Raw genomic sequence first — 14,650 nt, forward strand, 5'->3', positions numbered from 1 at the left:
GTTACATGGTAATACGTTTTATAAACATCATGGCAATTACTGTAGTACCACAGAAATTGGACAGCTAAATTACATTTAATTCAAAAGTTTCACCACCAACTCAAAAACTTAATTGCACTATTTGACAATCTTCTTCTCTTATCAATGAGTTGGCCATTACAATGAGACGGTCAGTTATTTACTAGCTTTAAGTTTCAAGAAGGGCAGGGACAATATGACACAAAAGCCATGTTCAATTCAACTAAATAAATATCTGAGCATCCACTATGCAACTTTTCCACGTTGGGTGCTAAGAGCACAGTGGTAAACAAGGTAAGCGTGTGCTCTTCCTTGATGGAGGTTACGGCCTAGTTGAAGATCAGATGAATGAAACAACAATCATGAGAGAGAAACCCTGAGAGCTCCGATAGGGTAGTGCCCTATTATTATCAATATAACCTCTCCTGGTTAGAAGGGACCTTAAGTAAGGCTTCTATTTTAACCACCAATCCAGGGTTTGAATTCCCTGGCTGAACTCAGATCAGCGGCACTCACAGAAGGAAGTAGTTACTGTTCAAAGGCCTGCTTTCCAAATTTTCAGATACTGTTACACTCGGAACTTTAAGAACTGACAAGACCAAGCAAAAAATTCAAGGCCATTTACTCACCTGGTAACCAAGCTCAGCATTCTGTGCAGGCATTTAAGTTATTTATTATATTTTGAAAAATATTTTTTAGTTGAATACCTTTTAGTTGTGTTTATTTCACCAAGAAAGCTAGACATAAACTAATTTTTAGAACTGATAACAAGGTAGACGTTTGATTCTGAGATGATAGCGCAATGGATTTTCAAAACAGATAATTCATGTACAGGTACAAAAAGATTAAAACAAAATCTCCCTCCTTCCTTTGATTCCAGTGATTCAGTTTTCTCTGGAGAGCAACCACCCCTTTACCTGTTTCCTTTGTATTCTTCTGGTCTATGCATTTACAAACTTATGTGCAATATATCCTTCTATCCTCCCACCCCAGTAGAAGCACGCTATGTATACGCTTGGGCACTTTGCCTTTGTCCTTAACATTATATTGGAGATCTGCCCATATAAGTATGGAGTCATCTCATTCTCTTTAACTGCTGCCTAGTGTTCTGTTATATGCAATGTGCCATACTTATTTAACCAGTCTCTAACTGATGAACATTTAGGTTGTTTCCAATCTTTAGCCAGTAGAAAAATGATACAATGGATATCCTGATACATAAATTATTTAGCATATGTGCAGTGGGTTCTTAGGGGTAGGCTAGGGACCTAGAAGTGGAATCGCAGGATCAATAGGTTATGAACATTTATTATGTTGATAGATATTATCAAATTGCCTTCTGAGGAGGTTTATCAATTTACACTAGCAATGACTGAGAGTGCTATTTCTTCACATCCCTATTGACATACTGTGCTATCCAATTTTTGGATCTTTGCCAATCTGAGAGTTACAAAATGTTAACTTTCTGTAATAGTAATTGTCTCCTAACTTGTCTCCTCAGCTCCAATTTCTAAAGCGTTCTGCATGCAGCTACCAAATTAGTTTTCTTAAAGCATGTCACTGCTGGTCTAAAACCTTCTGAGATTCCCATAGCCTGCTGGACTCCCTGGCTTGGAAGACAAGTCCCTCCACCACCTGCTTTCAGCCTACTGTTCCTACATGATGTTTTGCTGTTTCAGCACACACACTTCATGCTCCAACTAGTCTGAAATAAGTCCCATTAATCAAACACACTGTATCAGTGAGGGACCTGGCAGGAAACAGATGGCACACTTAAAATGGATAATTTAAGAAAAGCCTAACACAGGAGCTATTTACAAAGCTGTGGGCAGAGTTTAGGAAAAGCAATAACAGATAGTGCAATACCTCTTATCACTCCTAGGGCTGAAGGGACAAAACTGTTACCTGAAACCAGAAAGAGAGCACGCTACGTGGCAGGAGCTGTGGCCTTCAGTAGAGGGATGTAGCCAATCCATTGTGACCTGTGGGCCGAAGAGCAACAGGAATTTCAAAACTCTCTTCAATTGTGCCTTCCTTTGGCTGAACCCAATTAGAATTTTAGGGCAAGGACGTCTGTTTCCCAATTTTAGGGCAGTCCATATGGGCCAGCTCCCAGGACAGCTCCAGGGTGGAGAAAAGTAAAGAATAGATTTGGAGGAACAAATGGAAGATATTTCCTACAAACACCTTCTGCCATACTTTCTGGTCTTTTCTCAAGCAGTTCCCACACAGCTTGAGTCCATGTGCACTTGCCAAAATTTTGCAAAAGCCAATCTGGGAAGTCTTCTGGGATTTCCCTCAGTCTCTTTGAGAAAGAAGCCTGATATTTTGAGACAATAAGAGCAAGAAAGAAAAGTGAATGAGCCAGTCTCTGAGGCCAAGTTGTTGCATTCTCCAGTAGAGACATCTTTTTTTTTTTTTTTTTTTTTTGGTATGTGGGCCTCTCACTGTTGTGGCCTCTCCCGTTGCAGAGCACAGGCTCCGGACGCGCAGGCTCCGCGGCCATGGCTCACGGGCCCAGCCGCTCTGCGGCACGTGGGATCTTCCCGGACCGGGGCACGAACCCGCGTCCCCTGCATCAGCAGGCGGACTCTCAACCACTGCGCCACCAGGGAAGGCCCAGTAGAGACAATTTTTGAGGGAAAGAAAAAAATTTGAAGAAAGTGAGAAGTGTAGGCCAATTCAGACGACATTCATGTGATGGCAGAACTTTAGAAGGCCTGGCAGCATGATTAGATACAGAGAATCCGGTATGCCTCTGAGTTAAGCAATAATTTCAGCAGTCATTGTCTTTTAAGAAGTTTAAGAAAAGATAAGACATCAAAGGAAAACTTCTTGGGACTTCCCTGGTGGCGCAGTGGTTAAGAATCTGCCTGCCAATGCAGGGGACATGGGTTTGATCCCTGGTCTGGGAAGATCCCACATGCTGCAGAGCAACTAAGCCCGTGCGCCACAACTACTGAGCCTGAGCTCGAGAGCCTGCAAGTCACAACTACTGAGCCTGCGTGCCACAACTACTGAAGCCCAAGCACCCAGAGCCCGTACTCCACAACAAGAGAGGCCACGGCAATGAGAAGCCCGCACACTGCAACGAAGAGTAGCCCCACAACTAGAGAAAGCCCACGCGCAGCAATGAAGACCCAACGCAGCCAAAAATAAAAAATTAAATTAAAAAAGAAAAAGGAATAACTTCTCAGAAAGACCAAAGAATGACCTCTACAGGAAAGGAAAAAGGGAAGCTTCTAGTGCCAATACAAATGTACCGAGACTTACACAAAAGTTAGCTGTAATCTTTGAAGACAAGGAAATGGAGGAGGGAGGAGAGGGGGAGAGGCATTCACACACATCTCAATGGTTATGGAAATTTCCAAGAAAGATGCCTGGAACGTTGAAAGAGTTTTAAGGCCCCTGAGTAATGAGAAGGCTTATGGACATTCACCAAGAACATTTCATTGAAGCTGTAGTTTACGAAACATTAGCAAACCCAACTTGTGCACAAATTTTCCTCAAAAAGAATATCAAGGGCTTCCCTGGTGGCGCAGTGGTTGAGAGTCCGCCTGCCAATGCAGGGGACACGGGTTCGTGCCCCGGTCCGGGAAGATCCCACATGCCGCGGAGCGGCTGTGCCCGTGAGCCATGGCCACTGAGCCTGCACATCCGGAGCCTGTTGCTCCGCAACGGGAGAGGCCACAACAGTGAGAGGCCCGCGTACAGCAAAAACAAAAACAAAAAAAAATATCAACAACAGCTTTTTGACCTTATACATACTTAGTTTATGTTTGCTGTATATTCATATTTTACTTTTATTTCTTTTCATCTTCAATTTTGGCATTTTTATGGTAGGAAATGTGTTTCCAGCGCTGGAAATATGGGTGAGACCTGAAATGGCTTGACTTGTAACTGACGATAAGGAACAAATTAACTTGTTCAGTACAGTAGCTCCTATTGACTGGGATATGTCCCCAGGGGGCTTAATAAAAAGTGCTGCTTGTGACTCATAGATACAGAGAACAAACTAGTGGTTACAAGTGGGGAAAGGGAAGGTGGGGAGGGGATTAAGAAGTATAACAAAGGACTTCCCTGGTGGTCCAGCGGTTAAGACTCCGACTTCCGGGCTTCCCTGGTGGCGCAGTGGTTGAGAGTCCGCCTGCCGATGCAGGGGACGTGGGTTCATGCCCTGGTCCGGGAAGATCCCACATGCCGCGGAGCGGCGGGGCCCGTGAGCCATGGCCGCTGAGCCTGCGCGTCTGGAGCCTGTGCTCGGCAACGGGAGAGGCCACAACAGTGAGAGGCCCGCGTACTGCAAAAAAAAAAAAAAAAAAGAATCCGACTTCCAATGCGGGGGAGGCAGGTTGGATCCCTGGTTCGGGAACGTGGGGCAATTAAGCCTGTGCGCCACAACGAGGACCCCGACTGCACCCCAACGAAAGTTCCCACCTGCCGCAACCAAGACCCGACGCAGCCAAAAATAAGTAAATAAATAAAAACAACCACTGTATTAAAAAAAAATTCTGCCAATGCGTCACTAATCTTTAAAAAAATGTTCTAAGACCCTTGTATTATCCTAAAGGAAGGAAAATATACTTATTAAGTTTAGACTTTATTAAATACACATGAAAAAATTTCCAGGATAATTATTTAAAACATAGTAATAAAGTGTATAACTTGTAACCGGTAAAAAGGGAAAAGTTAAATGAGGAAGAACACCTTAACCGATCCTAAAGAAGTCAAAATAAAGGGAAGAAGAAAAAAGAGAAGCATAGAAAAAGTTGGACAATGAAAAAACACTAAATAAGTTTGGTAGAAATAAATCCAAATACATCAGTAATCACAGGAAATGCAAATAGAATAAGGCTTCCACTTAAAACACAGATTGTCAGTCTGCATTTTAAAAATCAACTATATACTGTTTTCAAGAGATAGATTTAAACATATGGACTGAGAAGTGTTGAAAGTGAAAGGCTAAAAATTATCAGGCAAATACTTTTAAAGAAAGCTGGTACAGATCTATTAATATCAGAAAACACAGACTGTAAAGAATAACTTTACTAGGGATAAAAAAGGTCCCTATAAGATGAAAAAGGCTCAATTCACAGGAAGATATAATAGGTCTAAGCTTGTATGCCCCATTACAGAGCTTCAAAATGTATAAAACAAAATTTGGCAAAATAGCAAAGAGCAAACAACAAATTCATTGTCAACTGGGAGGATTTTAACCTTCTCTCAGTAATTAACAGATAAGTAGACAAAATTCAAATATAACATGAAAGATTTAAACAACATTAACAGTTTTTAACAAGAGCATTGCATCCAACTATTATATAAGACACACATTCTTTTCAAACACACATGGAATATTGACCACATGACAATTGGCTACAAACAAGGCCATAAAGCAAACCTCAAAATTTTTTTCTAGGTTTGGTATTGTTACATCATTTTACTACAATGCAACTGAGCTAGAAATCAATTTTTTAAAAAGAGAGAGAAAATTTGAAAGTTATAAGGACTTAAAAGAATGTAACAAAACTTACTCCGTGTGTATTATATGATCATAAGCATAAAAATTCCAAAATAATCTATAGAGCAATTATTAGTGCTAATAAGAGCATCACATTTATAGATATCAGCAATAAACATCCAAGATATTCTTGATGAAAAAGGAAAAGGTGTGTGTGTATGTGTGAGTGTGTTGCCTAATCAAATATGAAGACCTTTTTTTTTTTTGGCCACTCCGTGAGGCTTGCGAGATCTTAGTTCCCTGACTATGGATCGAACCCAGGCCTATGACAGCGAAAGCCCAGCATCCTAACCACTAGGCCACCAGGGAACTCGCAAGACTTATTTAATTAGAGCCAAATGATGATGGCACAGGAATATACAAAGTGACTAATGGGACAGAATAGGGAACTGAAAAATAGATCCATGCACGTATGGAAAACTAGTTCACGACTGGGCAGTTAAGACTATTGGGAAAAGGAGAGATTATTCAATGAACTGTGTGCTGGGACAACTGGTTATGCATATGGAAGAAAATTAAATCATATTCCTTCATCACACCATACACACAAATCTACTCCGGATACACTCAAATCTTAAAGAGAGAAAAAGTATAAAATTTTAGGAGGCAATGGAGGATAGTACCTTTGTTTCTATGTATGGGGTAAGGAATAATTTCTTAAACAAGCACTAGGAAAAGATTGAAAAATTCTACTATATCAGTAAGCACTTCTGATCTTCAAAAGATGCCATAAAGAAAGTGAAAAGTCAAGTCACAAATTGGGAGAAAATCATTGCAACACATATAAACACCAAAGAAATATTATATGGAAAATATAAGGAAGTCAATCAGAAAAATGTTAACTACTGATATGAAAAACGGGCAAAAGACAAGAACACACGTTTTGCAGAGGAAACACAAATGGCAAGTAAATTTATGACAATGTACACAAACTCATTAGTAACCAGGGAAATGCAAATTAAGACCACAGTCGAAACAGGGAAAACAAAAATTAAGAAGTCTTGACTCAATAGTAATAGTTGGAGAAATTGTGGATGATAAATATTCACTGCAAGTGGGAGTAGAAGCTGGCTTGATCACTTTAGATAATATTTGGCATCACTCATAAAGGTGAAGATTCATATACCCTACTTCTCAGCAGTTCCCCTCTTTTGGCTACACCCCAGAGAAACTTCTGCTCAGTGGGAGACAGGTACAGAATGTTGAGAGCAGTTCTGTTCATAAAAGCAACACTAGAAATCATTAAAAAATAAACATTAGGGCTTCCCTGGTGGCGCACTGGTTGAGAGTCCGCCTGCCAATGCGGGGGACGCAGGCCGCGGAGCGGCTGGGTCCGTGAGCCATGGCCGCTGAGCCTGCGCGTCCGGAGCCTGTGCTCCGCAACGGGAGAGGCCACCAACAGTGCGAGGCCCGCGTACCGCAAAACAAAACAAAATAAAACAAAAAACATTAGGGGCTTCCCTGGTGGCGCAGTGGTTGAGAGTCCGCCTGCCGATGCAGGGGACATGGGTTCATGCCCCGGTTCAGGAGGATCCCACGTGCCGCGGAGCGGCTGGCCCCGTGAGCCGTGGCCGCTGGGCCTGCGCGTCCGGGGCCTGTGCTCCGCAACGGGAGAGGCCACAACAGTGAGAGGCCCGCGTACCACACACACACAAAAAAACAAAACAACATTAGAAATCATCTCTGTATCCACCTACAGGAGAATAGATCATATGTGTTATGATCAACATATGATAATAAACTGAAGCTGCATGCAGCAACATGCATGAATCTTAACACATAATGTTGGATAAAAAAAAGATACTGGAGACTATCTATGATACAATTTTGTAAATCTCAAAAACAAGCAAAAAAATATATATATGTAGGGAAACACTACATGCTTTTTATATGAAAAGGAAAAGCTAAGGTATTTAGAATAATGGCTACATCTTGAGTGGGAGGGAAGGTGTATTAGTCAGCTCAGGCGCCATAACAAAATGCCACAGACTGTGGCTTAAACAACAGACATTTATTTTCTCACAGTTCTAGAGGCAGCAAGTCCAAAATCAAGGTAGTGGCTGATTTGGTTTTCTGGCGAGAACTCTCTTCCTGCTTTCTTGCTATGCCCTCACATGTCCTCTTGCTATGTCCTTTCCTCAGTGCCTGTGAGCCGAGAGAGAGCCCTGGTCTCTCTCCCGCCCCACCCTTGTTTTTGGCTGAGAGGCTTGTGGGATCTTAGCACCCACGCCCACAGAAGTGAAAGCGTAGAGTCCTAACCACTGGACTGCCAGGGAATTCCCTCTCCTCCTCTTCTTATAAGGACACCAGTCCTCTCGGATTACAGCCCCATCCTTATGACTTCATTTGACTTTAATTACCTCCTTATAGGTCCTATCTCTAAATACAGTCACATTGGGCCTCCACATATGAATCTGGAAGGGACTCAATGAGTCTAGAACAGAGGAGAATGTGATGAGAAGAATCATATATATTGATACAAGTTACGTGGGATATTCGAGTTGTGTGATGAGTGAATATTTAATTTATTATTATGATTTATAACTTATGTTACATATATTCTTTATATCAAAAATTATATTTAAGATTCAATGCATCCTATCAAAATCCCAATGGCATATTTCACAGAAATAGAACAAATAATTCTAAAATTTGTATGGAACCACAAAAGATCCTGAGTAGCCAAACAATATTGAGAAAGAAGTACGAAGCTGGAGTTATCACACTCCCTGATTTTAAACTATACTACAAAGCTACAGTAATAAAAACAGTATGGTACTAGCACTAAAACAAACACACAAATCAATGGAACAGAATTGAGAGACCAGAAAGAAACTCACATTTATATGGACAATTAGTTTATGACAAAGGCGCAAATAACACAATGGAGAAAGAATGGTCTCTTCAATAAATGGTGTTGGGAAAAATGTACAGCCACATGCAAAAGAATGAAACTGGACCCCTATCTTCCACCATACACAAAAATTAACTCAAAATGGATTAAAGACTTGAATATAAGACCTGAAACCATAAAATTCTCAGAAGAAAAAATAGGCAGTAACCTCACCAACATCTGTCTTAGTGAAGTTTTTGTGGATCTGACTCCAAAGGCAAGGGAAACCAAAGCAAAAGTAAACACATAGGACTACATCAAACTAAAAAGCTCCTGCACAGCAAAGGAACCCATCATCAAAACAAAAAGGCAACCTACTGAATGGGAGAAAATATTTGCAAACCATATATCTGATAAAGGGTTAATATCTAAAATATATAAAGAACTCATACATCTCAACAACAAAAACCCCAAACATGCCAGTTAAAAGTGGGCAGAGGATCTGAACAGACATTTTTCCAAAGAAGACATACAGATGGCCAACAGGCACATGAAAAGATGTTCAACATTACTAATTATTAGGGAAGTGCAAATCAAAACCACAGTGAGATAGCACCCCATACCTGTTAGAATGGCTGTTATTGAAAAGATAAGAAATAACAAATGTTGGAGAAGATGTGGAGAAAAGGGAACACTCATACACTGTTGGTGGGACTATAAATTGGTGCAGCCACTATGGAAAACAGTATGGAGATTCCTCAAAAAAAATTAAGAATAGAACCACCATATGACCCAGCTATTCCACTTCTGGGTATTTATCCAAGAACACAAAAACACTAATTTGAAAAGATATATTGCACCCCAATGTTCATTGCAGCTTTATTTACAATAGCCGAGATATGGAAACAACCTAAGTGTCCATCAGTGGAGGAATGGATAAAGAAGATGTGGTATATATACACAATGGAACACTACTCAGCCATAAAAAAGAATGAAATCCTGCCATTTGTGACAATAGGATGAACCTTGACAGTATTATGCCAAGTGAAATAAATCAGAGAAAGACAAATACTGTGTTATTTGACTCATATGTGGAATATATATTAAAAAAAGAGCAAACCAACAAACACAGATATAGAGATCAGATTAGTGGTTAACAGAAAAGAACTGGGTTGGGTGTAGGTGAAATGGGAAAAGGGGGTCAACTGTATGGTGACAGATGGTAAGTAGACTTGTAGTTTATATAGACCACTTTGTAGCGACCTCTTTGTAGTATATACAGATGTTGAATTATAATGCTGTACACTTGAAACTTACATAAAAATTATATTTAAAGATTAAAAGTTAATGAACTATAGCTGTGTGTATTAATATCAGTGAAATTCAAAATAAAATTTTAATGCTGATTGTACATTTATGATATGTGGGCTTTCCTGTATGTACAAAAGATTTAAAAGTAATGTTTGGGTGAAAAATACAAAAGCAAAAAGAATACTTACCATATGATTTTATTTATGGCAAGTTCAAAATCATGCAAAACTAAACAATATATTGTTGAAGCACACACGCATAGGTACTAAAGAAAATCAAGAGAAGAATAATTACCAAATTTAGGTTACCTCTGGGAGTACGGAAGGAGGGGCACCCAGGTTGCTCCATGGGGCTGGTGATATTCTATTTTTTATGCTGGGGGAGGGAATATGGGGGAGGGGGAATGTTCATTTGAGCATTATACTTCTTTTTACTCATATTAATTTTAATTAGTCAAAGATTGTATATAATTCGTTCCTTAAGATGACTATTTTCCAAATGCTTATACTCTCCTTTGAGATACATAAAAACGAACCTGTTTAGTTACTATTCTCACTTCTGTCTTCTTCCTGCTTTAGTCTAAATTCAGCAAACAATTAAATATGTGTCAAGTGATATCAAGTGGTGTAATCTCACTCTTCCACTCAGATTGGCACCTGTGGGAGGAACACTGCACTCCTCTGCTATCTTGGAGATGTTTACATTTTGGCTGTAAAGCTCGGGGACATTATACCTGCAAGCCAGCTCCAGGTCAAGCTTTTGGGTTAGCTGGCTGTTGCAGAGGGACACTCAGAGGGATATTTTCTTGCTCTTTAACTCTTTCTGAAATATTCTTTCATAAACAGTCCTTATGATCTTGATTTGTTTGTTCTTATGTGTTGATCTTGATCTTGTTTGTGTTCATTATGGAATTTTCCATTTTAAACTGGTTCTAATGGCTCCGTTGGATCTTCATTCTGAGGAGTAACCAGGACTATACCTGAAAGAGGGAGGGCAAAAATTCATGAGAAAAGGTTTTTGTTGCTTTGCATTTCCTTCCTTTATTTATTTAATGAGCATTATTCTTTATGCTCTTTATGTATAATATATTTAACAAGAGGAAAGGAAGAAAGAATGAAGGAAAGAAAGAAGAAAGAAAGAAAGAAAGAAAAAGAAAGAAAGAAAGAAGGAAAGAAAGAGGGAGGGAGGGAAGGAGGGAGGGAGGGAGGAAGGAAGGAAGGAAGAAGGAAAAAGAGTAAAGAGAAGTCAGGATGACAAGGGAGAGAGGTTAAGAAAGCAAGAGTCGGTTAATTATTCAAAGAGCCAACCTGTGCCTCATTCTTCCTTGGGTGGGAAGTCCAGAGAGATGATCTCTTGGGTTCCTTTATTTTTTTGTTTTAAATGTACAATTTCATTATTTTCATTCCATTATTATAATAACATGAAAGGAAATTCTAAGGAAGAAAAACTAATCACCCCTAATTCAATTAACCTATTCTATTATCTTTGTAATAGATTTATAGCATCAAGACTTACATCCATTGGTCCAGCAGGGGAGGTAGCCAGCTTTCCCCATCCTCCAGCAGGGATGTATTATTCCTTCCTCTGCAGTCTGTTTTTCTTGGCTCGTTCCTCAGCGTATCCTGCCTTGCTTCCTACTTGAAAAGTTTGGCCAGGGACATTTCTGATGTGTCTGGTCTTTCTCTTTTGCCTTTCTACATAATTTAACATCCTCAGAGATGCTAGCCTGAGAGGTGAAATCTCCCTTTCCCATCCACTGAAGTCATTATATTTTTGGCCACCAGGGGGCATCCACAGACTTGCCATAGACTCAACCCTGCCTCTGGGTCATTTGAGGAGAAAGAGGTCGTTGACTAATTGGTTTATCCCTGTAGAACTATTTTTAACTTTTGTTTCTGTTTTCTACAGCAAATCTGTCTTCTCCTTCCCTCTGATTGTCTCACATGCATGTGTGCTCCTAAGAGATTCTCTGAGACAGCTTCACACTCATTCATGTCCCTTTTCTCTTGGGACAGTTGTCCTCAGATTCTGTGTATATGAGGTACAAATCTGGTCGTACTTCTGGTTGTCTGAACGTCCTCTCTTGGGGGGAGGGGGAACTTCAGAAACTGCAGCACATTCTATTCGATGTCTCTGATGATGAAGAGTTGAAATCCTTTGAAGGTCCAAAGCTACTTAGAAGCTGAATCTTGGCTGTTAGAAGAGTGATCATTCTGGGTAATATTGTTTTTGACTCAAAATGTGGTCTGACAATAAAATAACAAGACTGATTTCCCCAAATGCCTCAGAACCTGGCCTTGGAAATCACTCTCAAATTGGAGTTTAGACTTGGGTCCAGCAATGGAATACGTGTTTTGTTTTCCGAGGTGACTATGCTGGAGGACAAAAAAATCAGGTCCCGTTGCTTTGTTCTCACACCTCCTCTATATGTGGAGAAATACTCCTTCGATTTTACTTAGTGATTTGGAGATCTTAAAGAGGAGTGTGTAGGTGGTGAATCTAGTGGAACCCAACAAACACATAGGGAAGAAAGGAGATTCCAGGTTGGAGATTTGACCCTCTTACTGCCTTGAGCTCATGGGCCTCTTATTCTAATCATGAAGACTTCCTTGGTATTTGGTGGACACGAATTTGAGGACAGGATCGGTTTCTTCTTAAAACGGCTTCTGGTTATACACAGGCTGTTCTGAAAAGTGGAATTGCTGGATCACTGGCAATGTGCATTTTAAATTTTAATAGAGATAGATAAATTACTCTCCCAAAAGGCTGTAAAAACTTATAATCGAAAGAAAATAATCCAATTAAAAAGTGGGCAAAAGTGCTGGACAGACATCTCACCAAAGAAGATATACAGATGGCACATAAGCATATGAAAAGATGCTCTGCAACGTATGCCATTAGGGAAATGCAAATTAAAACAAGTGAGATGCCACTACACACTTACTAAAATGGCTAAAATCCAGAGCACTAACAATACCAAATGCTGGCTAGGGCGTAGAGCAACAGGAACTCTCATTCATTGCTAGTGGGAATGCAAAATAATACAGCCACTTTGGAAGACAGTTTGGCAGGTTTTTACAAAGCTAAACATAATCTCACCATATGATCCAGCAATTGCACTCCTAGGTGTTTACCCAAATGAGTTGAAAACTTATGTTCACACAAAAACCTCCATAGTAGAGTTCTGGTAGCAGCTTCATTTATAATTGCCCCAAATTGGAAGCAATCAGGATGACCTTTAATAGGTGAATTGATAAACACACAACGGTACATTCACATTAATGGAATGTTATTCAGCGATAAATAGAAATGAGCTATCAAGCCACAAAAAGACATGGAGAAACATTAAGTGCATATTGCAAAGGGAAAGAAACCAGCCTGAAAAGGTTATATGCTGTACGATTCCAACAATATGACACGGAAAAGACAAAACTATAGAGACAGTGGCTGCCTGGGATTGGGCAGGGAGGGGAGGAGGAATGAACAGGTGGAACACAGGGGTTACTAGAGCAGTGAGAATATTCTGTATGATACTATATGATATAATGGTGGAAACGTGACATTATGCATTTGGCAAAACCCATAGAACCATGCAACACAAAGAGTTAACCCTAATGTAAACTATGAGCTTTAGTTAATAATGTATCAAAATTGATTCATCAATTGTAATAAATGTATCACACAAGGGCAAGATGTTAATTATAGGGAAATTTGCTGGGGGAAAGCAGTATTTAGGAACGCTTTGTACTTTCTGTTCAATTTTTTTTGTAAACCTGAAACTACTCCAAGAAATAAATTAAAAATAGTAATAAATTTACAGACTCATCAAGAATGTATATCTCATTTCTACTACCTTTGTTTATATTGGTGACAGAATTTTGACAGATGTGCAAGTTTGGTCTTTTATTATTGTTTTAATTGCATTGCCCTTTGTCCTACTCAGATTGACAAGTTTTCCAGATCCTTGGACTTTCCAGGTTCGCTTGTTATAAATCACCTGTTCCTTTCCTTTGCCTGCTTTTCCAGTTGATGATTTTTTTTTTTTTTGATGTGGAACTGTGGCAGTTAATTTTTTTTTTCTTTTTTTGCTTATTCATTCTTTTTTTTACATGTTGCAAATGTTTTCTCACAATCTGTCATTTGTTTTTCAACTTGGATAATGATGTCTTTTGTCCCATTAGAAAGTTTTAAATTTTGAAGGAGTTTGGCCCAGAAACATGCTCTGGGGAGACACATGATGTGATCTGAGCCAGACCTCCAGATAAAGCCCATTTCTCTGGCCAGTCTTGTCTTTTTGTTTTGTTTTGTTTTCGCGGTACGCGGGCCTCTCACCCCTGTGGCCTCCCCCGCTGCGGAGCACAGGCTCCGGACCAGCAGCCATGGCTCACGGGCCCAGCCGCTCCGTGGCATGTGGGATCCTCCCGGACTGGGGCACAAACCTGCATCCCCCGCACCGGCAGGCGGACTCCCAACCACTGCGCCACCAGGGAAGCCCAGTCTTGTCTTTTTTTTTTTTTTTTTTTTTTAAGTCTTGTCTTTTTTACTCCTGATTCTTCAAGCTGAACCCAGAGCTCTCTGCTCCAGGGTGTCCAGGGAGGCTCCTCTTAACCATGTTCTGAAACTCGCATGGCTTTATCTAATGGGATGAACCTGGCTAAAGAGATTAGCAAGATGTCTTGTGGATCCCACTTTTAATCTGCAGCCTTCAGTCTGTCCCTCCTCTGCCGGGAAGGGAGCTGCAGAAACGACACGCGGAGGACTGGCCCCTTCATGAGCTGTGACTCTGAGGCCCCTGCTCCCACTAGTGAGTTTACAGGGGTCCCAGGCTAGGGGACGCAGCATGGGCAGCCCCCAGAGCAGCTCCCTGCAGCTTGGGCCATCTGCACCCTTCCCAAGGCCCTGAGTCTTCAGGCTCCGGGCTTACTGAGGTCAGGAGTGAGAGGCTGCCTGGACTGCACTCTGCAAGT

Source organism: Tursiops truncatus, chromosome 10 (assembly GCF_011762595.2).
Source record: "Tursiops truncatus isolate mTurTru1 chromosome 10, mTurTru1.mat.Y, whole genome shotgun sequence".
NCBI classification, from domain to species: Eukaryota; Metazoa; Chordata; class Mammalia; order Artiodactyla; family Delphinidae; genus Tursiops; species Tursiops truncatus.